Source organism: Diabrotica virgifera, chromosome 6 (assembly GCF_917563875.1).
Source record: "Diabrotica virgifera virgifera chromosome 6, PGI_DIABVI_V3a".
Taxonomy (NCBI): domain Eukaryota; kingdom Metazoa; phylum Arthropoda; class Insecta; order Coleoptera; family Chrysomelidae; genus Diabrotica; species Diabrotica virgifera.
The window spans coordinates 18,193,573-18,209,690 of record NC_065448.1 but is presented as its reverse complement, the minus strand read 5'-3'; positions in this window follow the sequence as shown (position 1 = coordinate 18,209,690).

Here is a 16,118-nt window from a genome sequence, read left to right as displayed (position 1 = left end):
ATTCCACATATAAAAATTCCATATATTCCATATATAAATAGTGAAAGAGACTTAGAACAAAAACTGGAACAGTGGAGGCAAGGTCTGGAGGAAAAAGGTTTAAAACTTAGTAAGACAAAAACAGAGTATTTGGAATGTTCATTTAAAGATGGAGTTACTACAAATAAAATGGTATCTTTGGATGGTGAACTGATTGTACAAAGCAATAGTTTTAAGTACCTGGGATCGGTATTACAGAGTAATAGAAATAGATGGAGATGCATGCAGTAGAATTAGGGCTGGATGGATGAAGTGGAAAGAAGCGAGTGGTGTGTTGTGTGACAGAAAAATTCCAATGAAGCTGAAGGGAAAATTCTATAAAACAGCCATAAGACCGGATATGATATACGGAACTGAATGGTGGGCAGTGAAGAAGAAAGAGGAACAACGAATGCATGTGGCGGAAATGAGAATGCTTAGATGGATGAGTGGAGTGACAAAGAAGTATAAAATTAAAAATGAGTATATTAGGGGCAGTCTAGGTGTGGCACCAATTGATGCCAAAATGAGAGAGCATCGGTTAAGATGGTTTGGTCATGTTCAACGTCGAGACGTTAATCACCCAATACGAAGAATAGCTGAAATGCAGATTCCTGGAAGGGTAGGAGAGGAAGGCCAAAGAAGACCTGGAGGGAGACGCTAAGGCAGGATATGTTGGTGAAGGGGATTGACATTGATATGACCCAATATAGAATTGTGTGGAGAAATGCAATTAGGGAAGCCGACCCCGCATAGGGATAAGGCAAAGAGAATGATGATGGAATATAATCGTTTCGATTATTAAATTGTAGTCAGATATCTACGCATACTACAAATTCCTTTCGAATTTTTTTAATAAAAAATGTCTTAAATCTTTCGAACGTGTTCCCGAACATGCTCTATATAATTTTTTCAACTCATTCGACACCAACTCTTTCTAATCCCTACTTACGACGATTTTTTCGAATTTATTTCTTCATGAACGTTTTTATGCATCCGCCCTACTGTGAACATGTAATCTACAAGAATCTCTGGTTTTATTCAGCTCCCTACGACCCCACATCATTAAGCCCAACACAAATTCGAATCAGTTCATGACTATGAATACATTTCCTGAACTGTAATTGCCTTTGACAGGGTAAAGTGTCCTTGAACATTGGCGGGAGGGATTCTAATTTTTAAAGGGATCATTATTGGATTCTCAATTTTTTCTGACTTGCATTATTGACAATATTAAAATCTTTTATTAAATATATTATTCGGAATAATCACAATATTGTCAGTAGGTTATTTGTTCGGCGTTTCTGCTCTCAATCGGAAGCTATTTTCAGACTATAATTTTTAAATTAAAGAGATAATCTTTTTTAACTAAAACGAAGTAAAATCTCCTTTTGTAATTGGTATAATTTTTAATTAAGAAAATTTTAAAAATCCAATTAGATAACATAAATATTCAGAACGTTTTCGTACCTATCAGTTCATCCTCAGTGAACTCATTTTAGTTGCTAAATAGCCCCAGAACCAAACGGTGGTGGTTGCAATTTTGGATCTTTCTAAATTTTTACTGGCCACGAGGTTCGTCAGGTAGTTTGTTTAGGGATATTTATTTTTAAACAGATTTCTCCGCAGGCTCTTTCAAGTTCTTCTAACACGGTGCTGATTTCGCCTAGGTCATCTCCTATCAAAACTATGTATGTATGTATGTATCGGTTTTAGAACGTCTTTCGACGTTGTCCGATGCCTAACTTCCACGTCCTTCTATCATCCCATTGGCCATCTCTAAGATCCTTTGTACTCATTGCTTTGGTTACCCCTTCTTTCCATGTCTTTTTGGGTCTTCCTCGTTTTTTGCGGTTTGGTGGTACCCACTGCATAATCTTTTTGGGCAATCTTGTGTCTTCCATTCTTTGAACATGACCATACCAAACCAACTGTTTCCTCTCAATGTCTGTTGTTAAGTAACCATCTATTCCAATTCGTCGTCTTACTTCCTCATTTCGAACTCTTTCCCTACGCGATATACCTAACGATCTTCTAAACACATCCATTTCTACAGCTTCTAATTTTTCCCTGTTGTTCTCGGTTATTCTTTATTCTCCAAGTTTCTGCTCCGTAAAGTAGGCTGCTTTTAATAAGTGTTTCATAGATATTGTATTTTCGCTGTATTCCTATTTCGGAGCTCCAAAGTATTCCATTTTGGCAACCAATTGTTCTTCTAGCTAGTGTTACCCTTTTCTTTATTTCCTCATCGTCTTTTCCCGTTCTATCGAAGATTACTCCCAGGTACGTGTATTCACTACAGGATGTGACTTCTTCATTATCCTCTAGTTCGATATTGGATAACTCAGCTCCTATGGGTAGGTATTAAGTTTTTTTCACATTAATTTCCAAGCCCCACTGTTCATATTCCTCCTTTAGTTTTCTTGCCATATACTGTAAATCGTCTTTATCATTAGCTATGATGACTTGGTATCAGCAAATTGTAAGTTATATAAACAAACTTCTCCGAGGTCTACACACATACCGTGTCATCATAAAGTATCTTGAAGAATAGCATACATATATCTTGAACAGTTGGTGAACGATGAACTTTTTAGATAGTGTGTTGCCAATTTTTACTTGTGATGTAGAATTTTCATATATATTTTTTAAGGCTTTGATTAGAGTGTAGCTGATATTAGTTTCTTGTAGTGATTTCCACAATTTAGTCACAGGAACGCTGTCGTATGCTTTACGGAGGTCAACAAACATGAGAAGGGTCTCTTAATTGGTTGCTGATTTTTTTTTCAGTTAATTGTTTTAGGCAGAAGACATCTGTGCAAGTCCTTCCAGCGCGGAAACTAGCCTGTTCTTCTTTTTTTTTTTCCCTATACTCCATCTCAATGAGATTTCTAAGAATGCGCCTGGACACCCGGCTTAGTGTACTAGTTACCGATATTCCTCTGTAATTTGAGCAATCCAACTTATTTCCTTTGTTATGAATGGAAGAAATATAAGCTACTTTCCACTATGTCATAAGCATAATTCATATGGTGCAGTCTTTTCCCGTTGTCACATTGAATCACAGGTTTTCAAAGCACCTTTCTAGAGCAGTTATTAAAGCTTTGGTGTTAGTGTGTCACGCTGTCGGACACCTCTTTGAGTATTTATTTTGTTAATAACGACTTTCATTATTTAATGCTTCGATTACATTATCTAGTCTAACGAGTCAAATGCTTTGTGGAAATCTGTATACATTAATACCAGAGGTCTATATTGTATTCTACAGATTACTAGAGTTGTTTTATTTTTTGCAGGTTGTCACTGGTTGTCACAGCTTTGGTCTAAATCCTATTTAAGCTCTTGTTCGGTACAGGTCTAGTACATAATCTCATTATGATTCTTGTGAAGAATTTGTACAAACAGCGTAACAAACTGAGGTGTCGATAAAATCTAGGTCAGTTATAAAACTTTTTTGCTCTTGTATTAAATCTGAACTAGTCTTTGAAGGTTTCTTCATTTTGGGTTATCAATAATGCATCGTCTGCTTACCAGAACATTTTAATTTTGTTTTTCCCCACTCTTTACCCTCTTCATTTACGACTTCACCCATGATTAAATTAAATATAATAGGGCTAATTGAATCCCCTATTATTTCATTCCGTAAGTAGTCCATCTATTCTAACTTCCACCTTATTAATATCCCTTATTAATCCCTGGCTATTCCTTCTAGCCTTGATTCAGACATCCTTCTTATATGTTGATTCCACTCTTCTTTTCTGTTCTTTACCCAGGTAACAGGTTTATTTGCTACCTCACATATGCGTCTGATTTCCTCACTTCTTACCCCGTCCTGTAGTCATTTTCAAGCAATCCTTCTTAAGATAGATAAAAGGCATTATATTTAATTTCGATTTAGAGGTCATTACCATCTTTCTATGGAAATGGTCCATAGAAAGATGGTAACGATCTCTGAATCGAAATTAAATATAATGCCTTTTATCTACCTACGGTTTTACTCACGTATCGAGTACTAGGAAGCAGATTTGGTGATCTTTACCTCGGTGAATTGATATGTTGTGGAGTGCAACTATGTAGACTCCCCATGTCTCTACATTCATCAACCTTTTCCTTGCAATTTTTAGAAGGATGGGGAATAGGTATAAGAGAGAATCTGCTTCCGAACCAAGAAATCCAAAGATTTTATTATTTTAAACATTTATTTGTTTAAACATGGAGTCTTTTGGGTTTCGACAGTTTCCTTCTTAAGATCTTCATTTCGTTGGTCTCCAGATGTCTTCGTGTTTTGCTTGTATCTGGTCTTGTTTCGGCCTTATAAGTCATAACTGGTCTAATAACTGACATATATTCGGGCCTTTGTTTCCACTCTTAGGTGTTTGTTTTCCAAAATTGTGTCATTTAGGCATCCGACCGTTCTACGGGCATTAATTATTTGGTCTTTTACCTCTTCTTCGATATTGTTGTCGGCTGATAGATTAATTCCCAGGTATTTGAAAGTCATTACTTGTTGTATAATTTGATTGTCTAACTCCAATTTGCATCTTATTGGTTCTTTGGATATTACTAAGATTTTTGTTTTTTGGGCTTATTTGAATATTTAAGTAGCAATATGTGGTGACTTTCAATCTTAGATGAAACTGTTGTCTTTTATTTATTTCTATTTGGTTCACTTTGTAAATTTCACTTATCAAATAATTAATTGAAACGGAGTGTAGCTCTGCACTTAAATTATTCTCATCCGATAGCTATTACTAATGCTAGACAAAATTAATGAGGGAAACTTATTTATATTTTAATTTTTTTCATTGTTGAAAAATGTATAAAGTAATAGTGCAGTAACTGAAGGTTTTCACCTCGGATTTCGTTGAACTTCCATTGATTTTTATGAAAATTGGTGAGTTGTTAGGAGAGACCTCAAGAAACAAAGGTGACATGCTGCCAACTTGCGCTTTTATCCTGGGGGTGTATTTACCACCTCTTATCAGGGGTGAAAATTATTGTGTTAAAAATAACCCCAGAAATCGATAGAGGGACATATTATAAGTGAATTTTTTTATATATAATTATTAACATTAATCAATACTTTTTGAGTTATTAAAGATCAAAGATTTTAATCTTTCGTGAACAAAAATGCATGTTTTAAAGTGGTTTTTCATAAAAAACTCAAAAACTAAGTTTTTACAAAAAAGTTATTATTACCAAAATTGAAGATATAGTCGGTTCGCTAAACTCGAGACACAACTGGCTAGTGATTTTAGTAAGTAATTTTGCCAATTTGGTAAAATTGGTAAAAAAAATAATTACTAAATAGTTAATAATTACTAAATAGTTAGTAATTTTGCCAATTTTGGCGAAATTGTCAAAAAACCAAAAAAAAATACCTAATAAAATCACTAGCCAGTTGTGTCTGAATTTAGCGAACCGACTATAATAAAAAATTTAATACACTCCTTACTTGAAAAACCGTTGAATATTAAATCAAAGTGGGTTATAGACAATTAAATGTAAATTTTTTTTCGGTGAGTACTCAAATCTAAGTATTCAAGCTTAAATAACGGGAAAACGGTGCATTTTATAACATATACTTATCAAACACTTGTCAAAGTACTTAGCAATACCTATCAAATGAGCTTTAGAAGTAGTTGATGGCACCACAGTTTAGGAAGTTATAATGAAAATAAGAGAACCCTTTCGATTTTTTTAGGAAAAAGTGAAAAATAAAACATGTGCCCTTTCCACAAAAGTTAAAATTTACAGTAATCCCTATAAGGCATTCTTTACTTTAGCATAAGTAATGATCTCAAAAGTCTTGTCTGGTTTAGAATGCATATTTTTGAAAAAAAAAGTATGATTTAAAAAAATCAAAATATTTCAAATTTTCGTAATTTTCATTTTCTTTTGATAATAACTCCAAAAATACTCTATATACGTACAAAATGATAAAGAACGAAATTTTAGTTTTTTCTTTAATAAATGTTTCACTGTTTTTAGTATTCCTGTAACATAAAGAATAACCGAGATAAAAACGTTTAAAGCCGTAATTTTACGACAAGAGTCATGTAACAGGGGCCCTTTAACCTTTATTTAAAAAAAATAAGGGATTTAAAAGATTAAAATTAATACTATTTTAAAACCCTTGAAATTACCTTTTAAATGGTAATTAGACAAACCTTATATTATACAAATTAACGAAGTTATTCTAAAAAAAAAACAATTAATTTTTTTGAAAACTTTTTAGAGCATAAATTTTTAAATATTTTTGGAGAATAAATTTTAATGGTATGGTATCAACTTCTTCGGCAGCTCATTTGATAGATATTTCTAAGTGCTTTGAAAAATATTTAAAAAGTATATGTTAACAATGCATAGTTTTCCCGTTACTTCAGCGTGAATATGTACTTAGATTTGAGTACTATCCGAAAAAAATATACATTCAATTATCTGTTATAATGAAAAGTCACTTTAAGTTAGTAATAAAAGATTTTTCGGACAATAAATTTATTTTGCATTTTATTAGCTTTAATTTTGGTAATTATAACCTTTTTGTTAAAACTTATAGTTTTTGAGTTATTTATGAAAAACCGCTTTAAAGCATACATTTTTCCACGAAAAATTTAAATTTTTGATCTTTATTAACTCAAAAAGTATTCATTTATTTTAAAAATTTGATATAAGAGATTTAGCTTATAATTTGTCCCTCTATCGGTTTATGGGGTTATTTTTAATAAAATAATTTTCACCCCCAAGATGGGATGGCATCCGCCCCCAGGATAAAAGCGCAAGTTAGCACCATGTCACTTTTGTTCCTTGAGGTATCCTCTAACCATTAAAAGAATAATTATTATCTAGAACAGTGGTTGTCAATGTTTTTGAGTCATGTATTGTTGTAATCTTATTTATTTATGTGTGATGATATTCTTATATGTAATTTAATTTAATTAATGCATTAATGATAATCTAATTAATCAACCAGATCACATATCAATATGTTTTCAATCTCAGGGCGAATTATAAAATTACTTACTTACTTTCGTGACTTCTAAGTATTTCTCAGTGGTTCCTAATCGGGATAGGAAAAAAAATAAAATAATACACACATATGGATTATAGTTATAAATCAAATTTTTGTTTATTTTATATAAATGGCAATTACTGCTTAATATTTGTTAGATCTTATATTTATTTAATACAAACATTTAAAAATGGGAATCTTATTTCCTTTTGGTTTCCAATTTAAAACTTTTATTAATAATGAAACTATTAGGATTTATTAGCAACAAATTGATTTAAGTTTGATGAAAATCTTCTGATATTAGCGATTATGTTATTCAATTTTTAATGTGGTATTTAATACAAAAACCCATACATTCATGTCTTGACAAATGAAACTGACCTTTATCTGGTGAACTGCGAATGTCCTCACACAAAACCCGTTTCCTCCTACCCTTGGTTGCGATGAAAAACTCGTCCTGGCCTTCAGTAATGTTCTCCTTTGAAAACTACCTCGTATCGCTCGCGTTCCTGCTTTTCTCGTGATGTCGTGTTCTACCTTTTTCGAACCACTTCAATCAGCCAGCGGGATACTCTTTGCTCAAGGAGATTCTTTTCTCTCGACTCGGCCTACCTCTCGTTCCGATGGGTACTCAACACTCACGGAACTATACCGGCGTTTTCACTCTTCGTACACTACCGTCCACCACTGGACTTCACCTCTCCACCGCTCAAAACATTCTGATCTCTCATCCTCATTCATTTCCCTACTTTCTAAATATCCCTTCCAGATTCAAAAATCAACATTCCACCACAAATTTTAATTCGCCATATTCCTCAATACCAACTTTTAATCTTTCTAAATATGTTTAATGGATTTCAAGAAAAAATAATCATTTCCCAATTTAAACTTACTTTCTACTTTTTACAAAACTTAATGACCTATTATCTATTTCACTGAGTCTTATTTAGCGTAGGCTAATGATCGAATCTTCCGCGAACACTATAATGCTCCGCGTCACTTAAACTTGTTTATCTTAGGCGCATTGTTACCGAGTTTCGTACGCTTCTTCGAATCACTTTCTTAAAAACTAAATATAATAATTTGTTGTATACAGGTTGTTCTAAATTTACATGCCCGTGGTTGAGAAAATCGAAGATCTTTTTTATTAATTTGAATTTTGCTTATAATTATAAATTTTTAATTCTCCTATCAAATAGGAATATAACAGTATGTATACCACAAAATTCTTATAATTATTATTGGTACCACCTAACTGAAATACCTATGGAGGTAGGTAATCTAATTAACTACAAATATGCTGGATTTTGGCGTGTTGTTGCGTTTTGTGTACCACCGCACATAATGATATGTACCACCAGTTATACATGCACCACAGATTGAGAACCCCTAATCTAGAAGGTGAAGTGCATACATAGAATCAGTTTTCTATTATTGAAAGCCCTTTTGTGTTCTGCTATACGTTTGTCAAAGGTTCTGCCAGTTTGACCGATGTAAGTTTTTGGCCAGTCACCACATGTCATTGTCAGTTGGTACCCCATTCTGTTACAGCTTACACCATTCTGTAATTGCTTTTTCTTTTGGCTCGTATTGTTCTTAATGTAAGTTGCCGTTTGTTCTAAAAAAGCTGGTGTGGAAATATTGGAAACAAAAGTTTTTTAGTGTTGTGATTGTTGGATAAAATGAATTTCCATCAAGTAACGGTCGAATCCATTACTTATTTAAACTAATTTCTATTCAAAATATTTGTTCATTGAACAAGCCTAACCTTTTTAACCTACTCAGTGTTAGCAATTTGGGAAAATTTTCCCTATACATCCCCTATAATACACAAACATCCAATATCAGCCGATAGCTGGGAGGCCGTAAAGATCGGTTCGAATTACATCTTTAAAGATGAGCCTTAGCTCCACACAAAAATCACGAAAACCGAGAAAACAAGAAAAAAAAGCGGAAATGTTCACTTGATAAGAGAGGTCATCGTGTAGGAGACGATGAGTCAGACGATAATAGCAAAAATGATCGGGCCTTATGTTGAACTGCCCATTTCTCGGCTTTAGAGATGGAAGTTGCCGTTGAGTGGGATCAAGCCGTTACATTGTAACGAACGCTTGAGAGAAATAACCATTTCTGGAAGTGCATTGAAATCAGTTATTGCAGTTTGAGTGTTCTGATGTTTATCTGCTGTATTTGAAATTGTGCTGTCAGATAGTTTCTGGTTTATGTTGTTAAAGTAACATATCCACTTGGTATGGTAGAACTTCTGCTACTTATAAGATACATTAACATCAGTCTGTCACTTGAAGTTTGTGATCTATGTTGTTAAAAGCCTGTTTCACTTTCATATGTCAAAACCGGCAATATGTACTGATCGAAAGTTTTTGCCTTTAAAGTATGTATCTGGTACGTTTGATTTAAATACTGTTTGTACTTTTCCGTTTGTAAAAAGTGTTGCCCATCCTGAACATCTTTTATTTAAATCAGCCTTTAGGTTAAGTTTTGATAGTTCGATTTTTTATCCTAAGTATGTACATATACAACTCACACAAGTGTATGTCTCAACAAGTTATCATGTGGACTATGGAATAAAAAATTTTTAGCTATACCATAACATGTGGGGACTTCAACGCTAAAACCCCGTTTTAGCAAGGCAGGTGAGAAAGAAGCATCACTAGAAAAATGTGGTTTGGGAAACAGAAATGAGCACTGTGAAATTTTACTGATTTTCCTACTGAAAAAAAAAATCAATTCCAAATGAACACCTTTTCGACAAAAATAAGCATTGTAGATGGATGTGGCGGAGCCCCAATGAAAAAAGTAGAAACAATATCGATGTTATGATCAATGACAAGAGGCAAACCGTTAGAGATCTTACAGTCCTAAACCAGTATTCAACAGGTAGCGACCAAAGAATGGTAAAAGCGTCGATAAAAATAGACCCTGGTAAAGAGAGACACCGCATGTCCAAATGAAGCCTATACACCTGTCTGGACAAAGTCTTATAATATAAATGGATTTGAAGAACACATCATCAGCATTCTTGAAAGCAGTAATAATACGGACCTAAATGTCAACACCCTGAATGACATTATAACAGAAGCTATAAAGGAAATCAAGAAGATATACTACCAACAGAAACCTTATAACAAAAGAATAAATCCCCACACACAAGCTTTAATGGAAGAGGGAAGAAAAATACGAAGCAATAGAAGCAAAGAAGACGATGAACTTGGAAATAAGTAAAAGAATATAAAAATCTATTAGGACAGACTACCGAAAACATTAAAGTGAACAAATCCGATAAACAATTAAAGACAACAAGAGCCTCAGACAGTGGCGGCTCGTACCACTTTAAGAAGGTAGTGCCAGAATTCGGACAGCCGCCAAAATTTTTAGTGACCGGTTCACGATATTATCAAAAAAGTTATAAAACAAAAATTAAAAAGAAAATAGGCGCTGATACTTTTACCTTATGTATTATGTATCTTATGTATATTTATCTGAGGTGCCAAGAAATTGTTCAAAATTTATCAAAACAGTTCCGTAAATTCATTAACAATAAAAAACTCTCAGCTTAAAACCATTATTTACTGCTAATATTACTTAGCTTGTATTACGATTTAGTCTCTATTTACAAAATTATAAAAATAATACTATTTCATTATTTACACACATGCACAAAGTTGTGTTAATACCACTTTTAAAGTTTATGATACATCCTTCTTGTTTTTTTTGTTGCAAAGTTTTCAATTACTTTATTATTAAAATTATCAATACCATTCCTCATTTAATAAAACTCATAGCAGAATAGCCCCAGAGCAGAGGTAGTACTTAATTCGTCTCACTAATACAGTACTTCTAATTTCTAATTCAGTTTTAAACCTAATTTTGTTTAAAAATTAAAATTGTCTCCATGCTTCATTAAAAAATGATTCGGGGTACCGACGCTTGTAAGCAGAAAACTTCTCCGACATAAATAAATTAGAAGCAACTACATGTCAGGAGACGGTAGACCTTTGAAAGATCTGGAACTTTAAATATTATGAACCTATGATGAAGTCGTTGTCTAATTCGGCGCTAAAATTGACCAGTTCCTTAAATATGCCTCTATTTTGTGAATTTTTTTTTCGTCGTGACCTCTTTAAGCTAACTCGAAAGCTCCACAAAACCTTATAAAATTTGTAAAGAAAAACCACCAAAAGAGTTTTTTAAGATACTAATCTGATTCATTGTCAATTAATAAATTAAACTTAAAAAATAATCAAAATATTATTTATACTACACCCACGATCATGATGCACTAAAAGTTTAATAATAATATTATAAATAAAAAAACTTTAACAGAAAATAGACAAACAAAAGCGATAAGCCAGCACTTAAAGAAACTCAAAATAAATAGATACCCTTGTGTCCGGCACGAGATTCTCATTTAAGGTATACTAAACAGTTCAATATAGCTCTTTCTCTGTCACTTATATAGGATGCTCGTAAAATCATTATCTTTTCAGCCGTGCCAGTACCAATTTTGGCTCAAGATTCTCCAGCCGAATAATCTCCGCTGTAAGTGGCAGCGATTGTACTACGCGCACAGTTGCCAGATTTTATATAATTTATGAAAATAAAAAGAAATACACACAAAAAATTAACAGGCATTAAAAGATTTTAAAAATAAAAAATATGCTTCTGCATAGTTAGGAAGGTAGTGCCATGGCTCTATGGCACTACCTCACGGGCCGCCACTGGCCTCAGAGCTGCCCAAATAACAATGGAACTGCCGTTACTTGGACTGACTCTCAGAGAAGGGGTTAGAACGAGGAAATAAGAAGAACAAGCGTCACAGACGTCATAGATTGCATAATATGGCAGAATAAATAACAGGCTGTGGACTAAAAAATTACAGTGTGGAGCCCGTTATCAGACAGAAGAAGCAGAGATAGACCACCTACACGATGGACAGACGACGTCAAAAGAAGCACTGGGGATTGGCTGCATGAAGCTAAAGACCGACAGAACTGAAAGGAATTGAGGAAGACCTATGTTCAACTTTAAAGAAGGCTGTAAAATGATGTTGATGTTATACTGTATGACAGTGGTATAAAATTGGTACTGCGTTTTCTGGAATGTATACTAATTTTCTGCCATAATTATTTCATCATCAACATCTAGTAAATAATTTTCAGTTTTCTTGCCCTCTTCTACATTCTTTCTTTTTCGTTAGTTTGTAATTTCTTTCCTTCCCTTCTCTTTTGCCTTTTCCAATAAAATTGGTTCTATCATTTCACTTCTACCCTAGCAATTATTTTGTTGTTGTCCTTGTATATATTTTCTATCGTTTGTATCATGTTTACTTAGTAAGAAATAAGGTCGAACTATTTCGAACATCAATATGCAGAAATACCTCTTCCATCTCTACATTTCATTGTACGTAACGGCTCGATAAAATGTTTGGAAATGTGATGTAACTTTATGAAGGTTCTCAGAAACGGTGATCCGTACACTTATGAGAAACGCTCTATGGTTATGAAAGAGATGTTTCATTGGGGATATGGAGCAGTAAAAGTAAACATCAAGAGTTACTCAGAAAAATGCGGCCGAGGGTGAGGTCAAGCACGAAATCGCAAAATTCGGCCGATGTGTCATGCAAAAAACCTATATATATGAAAAACTGAAGTAATGCAGGAAGTGATGGAATGTGTATTGTTTGTTTGTTTTGCCATTAGTGATAGTCATCGGAACTGGAGTTTTACAAATTGAGTGAAATTACTTAAACGTATTTTCCAATTTGCGGATTGCTTTTTTAAATAACCTTTTTTAAGCTACGGGTCATCCATAATATATGTAGTAGAATTTCTCATCTTGACTTCAAATATTATGTCTGTTATGTTTCGTAATCTTACCACCAATATTTTGATATTGTTCAGTTAATTTAATTTTCGATGAGGTTCTCACCGAAAGTTTTATTTCCTATTTTTATCTAGAATTTACCACAATTCAGTTTGAAATACGTTTATTTTGGCGTTTCGACTGCCACTTCGGAAACTTTAAGAATTTTAAGAAAGAATTCCGAAGTGAAAATAGAAAAGTCAAAATAAATGTATTTTAAACTGAAACTGTCGATAGTTCCCAATAGGAATAGTAAACTATATTAAAATGATACAAGAAATTAGCTCCAGAACAACTAGAGTTTCCCTAAGAATTTTCCAATACCTCTCTATTTACATTTCTTTTGAAAAAGTAAAGCAATGCACTTTCAGTTGACAGCTTTTCTAATCCTTTCTGGGTAGCAGTTCTGATAATAGTTGACTTAAAATACTCAATGACATACATCATTGAGTCCTATCCAATCACTGATGTTTTTCAGTTAAAACACTATCTACCGACTACCAAGTATTCTATTTTGTCTTCCATGATTAGTTTTGGTGGCTCAGAACATATATCTGGTGACGAGATATATAAAATATGTTCTAATGCCTCGTTATCTAGCCAGTACTGTTGCGGATAAGATGCGATATGCCCTTCATTACATGGAGACTGTGTCTGAAAGAGAACCTTCCTGTGAATCCTCTCAAAACTAAATTAGTATCCTTCACTAATGAGAGGAAGTTTTCTAGACTGAGGGAGCTGAAATTATTGGAGAGGAATTAGAACAAACCAATAAGGTCAAGTATCTAGGAGTAACTCCAAACTCAAATGGAGCACTCATAATAACAATATGACCAACAGGACGACGCAACTCTTTTGGAGCTGCCGAGAACTTCTAGGTAAAACTTGTGATACGACCGACAGTTACTTATGGTTCAGTACTTCGTACTTAAACGTGTAGGTGGTCGATCGACGCTTCTCTCGTCTTCCCTTGCTCTTTATTCCAATAACGTTTGTTCAGCGTCTGTCTGTCATTCTAGCTATGTGTCCTGCCCATCTTCATTTTAGTGTGCTATCCTTTAGATGACGTCACTCACCTTGGTTCGTCTCCTGATCTCTTCGTTATTTTTTATTTTGGTGGCTTGCATGTAGATTCTAAGATTGCACTGATGATGATCGGTCAACCGATCGAAAACTAGTTCTGTCTTTGATGTAGCCCTGTATAGGGATTTTAACAAATATACCTTTTATAAAGGATTTTATGTTTTTGTAATGGTATACAGCCAACTACAGGAAATTTTTCCTCGTGGATTTTTTATTTTGTCTCTCAGGGTTATTCCTAACCTGGATCGCTCCATTCTTCTCTGTGTAACTCTCAAGTTTGGTGGCCAGGGCTTCTGTTTACAGGCCATCCTAATTACAGGCCAACTGGCAACTCTGGCCCTCAGGTAATTTTTCGATAACCTATCAACTACCGGTGAATTTGTAACTTTCATTTTCTAAGTAGTTCTTAACGATGTTGATAATCTAATACCGCTATTAGGGATATGTTCCTGTATATACTACCCTCTTTGAAGCTGGTGTAAAAAGTAATCATCATTTATGTATTGTCTCTTGGAAGAGTTATTAGAGAAAATCTAAATAAATTTTGTTAAAATGGCTGAAATTATTGTAACAGATTTCGTAATGAATGAACGTGGGTGTAAGTTATTAGTGGTAAATAATTTTAAATTTTAGTTAAAGAAAGTGCTAAAAAGTGAAAAACATTTATGGCATTGTTCTGAATCTGAATATCTGAGGTATAAGATTTAAGCAATGCTTTCGAATTCACCTGTAGAAAGTTTCGAGTTGTTGTTAAGGTAAGTGTTTCCGCTACGTATGTCTACACTGAGAAGACTATTGATCACATACTTTTCTATATACTTACATACATACCACATAGGTACTTCTATATACTCATAGGTTGACTTAGTTTTTCATCCCTTTTGTTGAAGAATTTTTAGTTTGAGACTTGCATTGTGTAGACTACATATTTGTTTGTTCAATATATTGATGTCTGTTGTTGTGTCTTATTATCAATATATTTTTCGGAGTCCTGGATATTAGCTGGTTTTGTCCATTTCTTTGGTTGTTTCTTATTTACCATTTAAGTCTTTCTTTTTCGGTCGATATCGTTATTTTCGCTCTTTCCCATGATCACTGCTTCTACTAAACACATTGGTTTAACACATTTACGTCATTAAATAGTTCTTTTTTGTTTTTTATGAAATAGTGGATTTCGTTTCTTGCGTTTTTATGCTTTTCCATGTCTATCTTCTGTATTTTTTCTTTTTACAGAAGCTGTTCAACTGACATAGATTTTTTTCCGAAAGAAAAGTTAACAGTTGTTTGCCTCCATGATTTCTGCCTTTGTTTCCATAATTTCCGAATACTATTATCATTCCTTATTTATTTATTTATGTATCTGTGTTGTAATTTGTCGTTTCCAGATTTGTTTAGAACCATTATAAAAATGTATACCTACAATAAATTGAGTCAATAATATAAATACCCACCAATGATTCACTGAATCAACAGTTAAACGGTTGTATTCGTTTGTTTTTATGCTTTCCTAATATAATTATTGTGACGGCAGTTCATCTTAATTACGTGATCGCAAACAAAATTATGTCATCGTCCAACACAACTCCACCGCCCATTGCTGAGCTCAGAAGTTGACATGTTGTTGCCTCGCACGGCCAACTTTGTTATCCCCTTCGGCCCAAACAGAAACAATGGGATAAATGTAAACGGTCTGCAGCGTTCTGACCGCATCGCACAATCAAAACAAACACTAAACGACCGAAACGGGCACTAAACGTTGACAAGAAAACAGGGTTAAGACCGTTTTTGGACGCATCGGACTAGGGAATTTCTTGCTGGGGGAGAGGATAATGGCTAATTAGGTTTTATCTGACATATAATGAGATAGTTTGTATGGAAACGAGCATTTAGAGTAATGGCCGGACTTTCTGTTTGTAGTTAGTAAAAAGTTGTTTGGGTTTGATGTCATTGAAGTTGAAAATGAAGTGCAATAATTGTTTAGGTGGAATAGAGGCAGGGCTGGATTTACATATGGGCTGAATGGGCTATAGCCCATTCAGGGCGGCAGATTCAGGTAAATTTTGATAAAAAAGAAAAAGTAAATTATTCCAAAACAAAAAATATGTGAAAAAAATTACTTGTA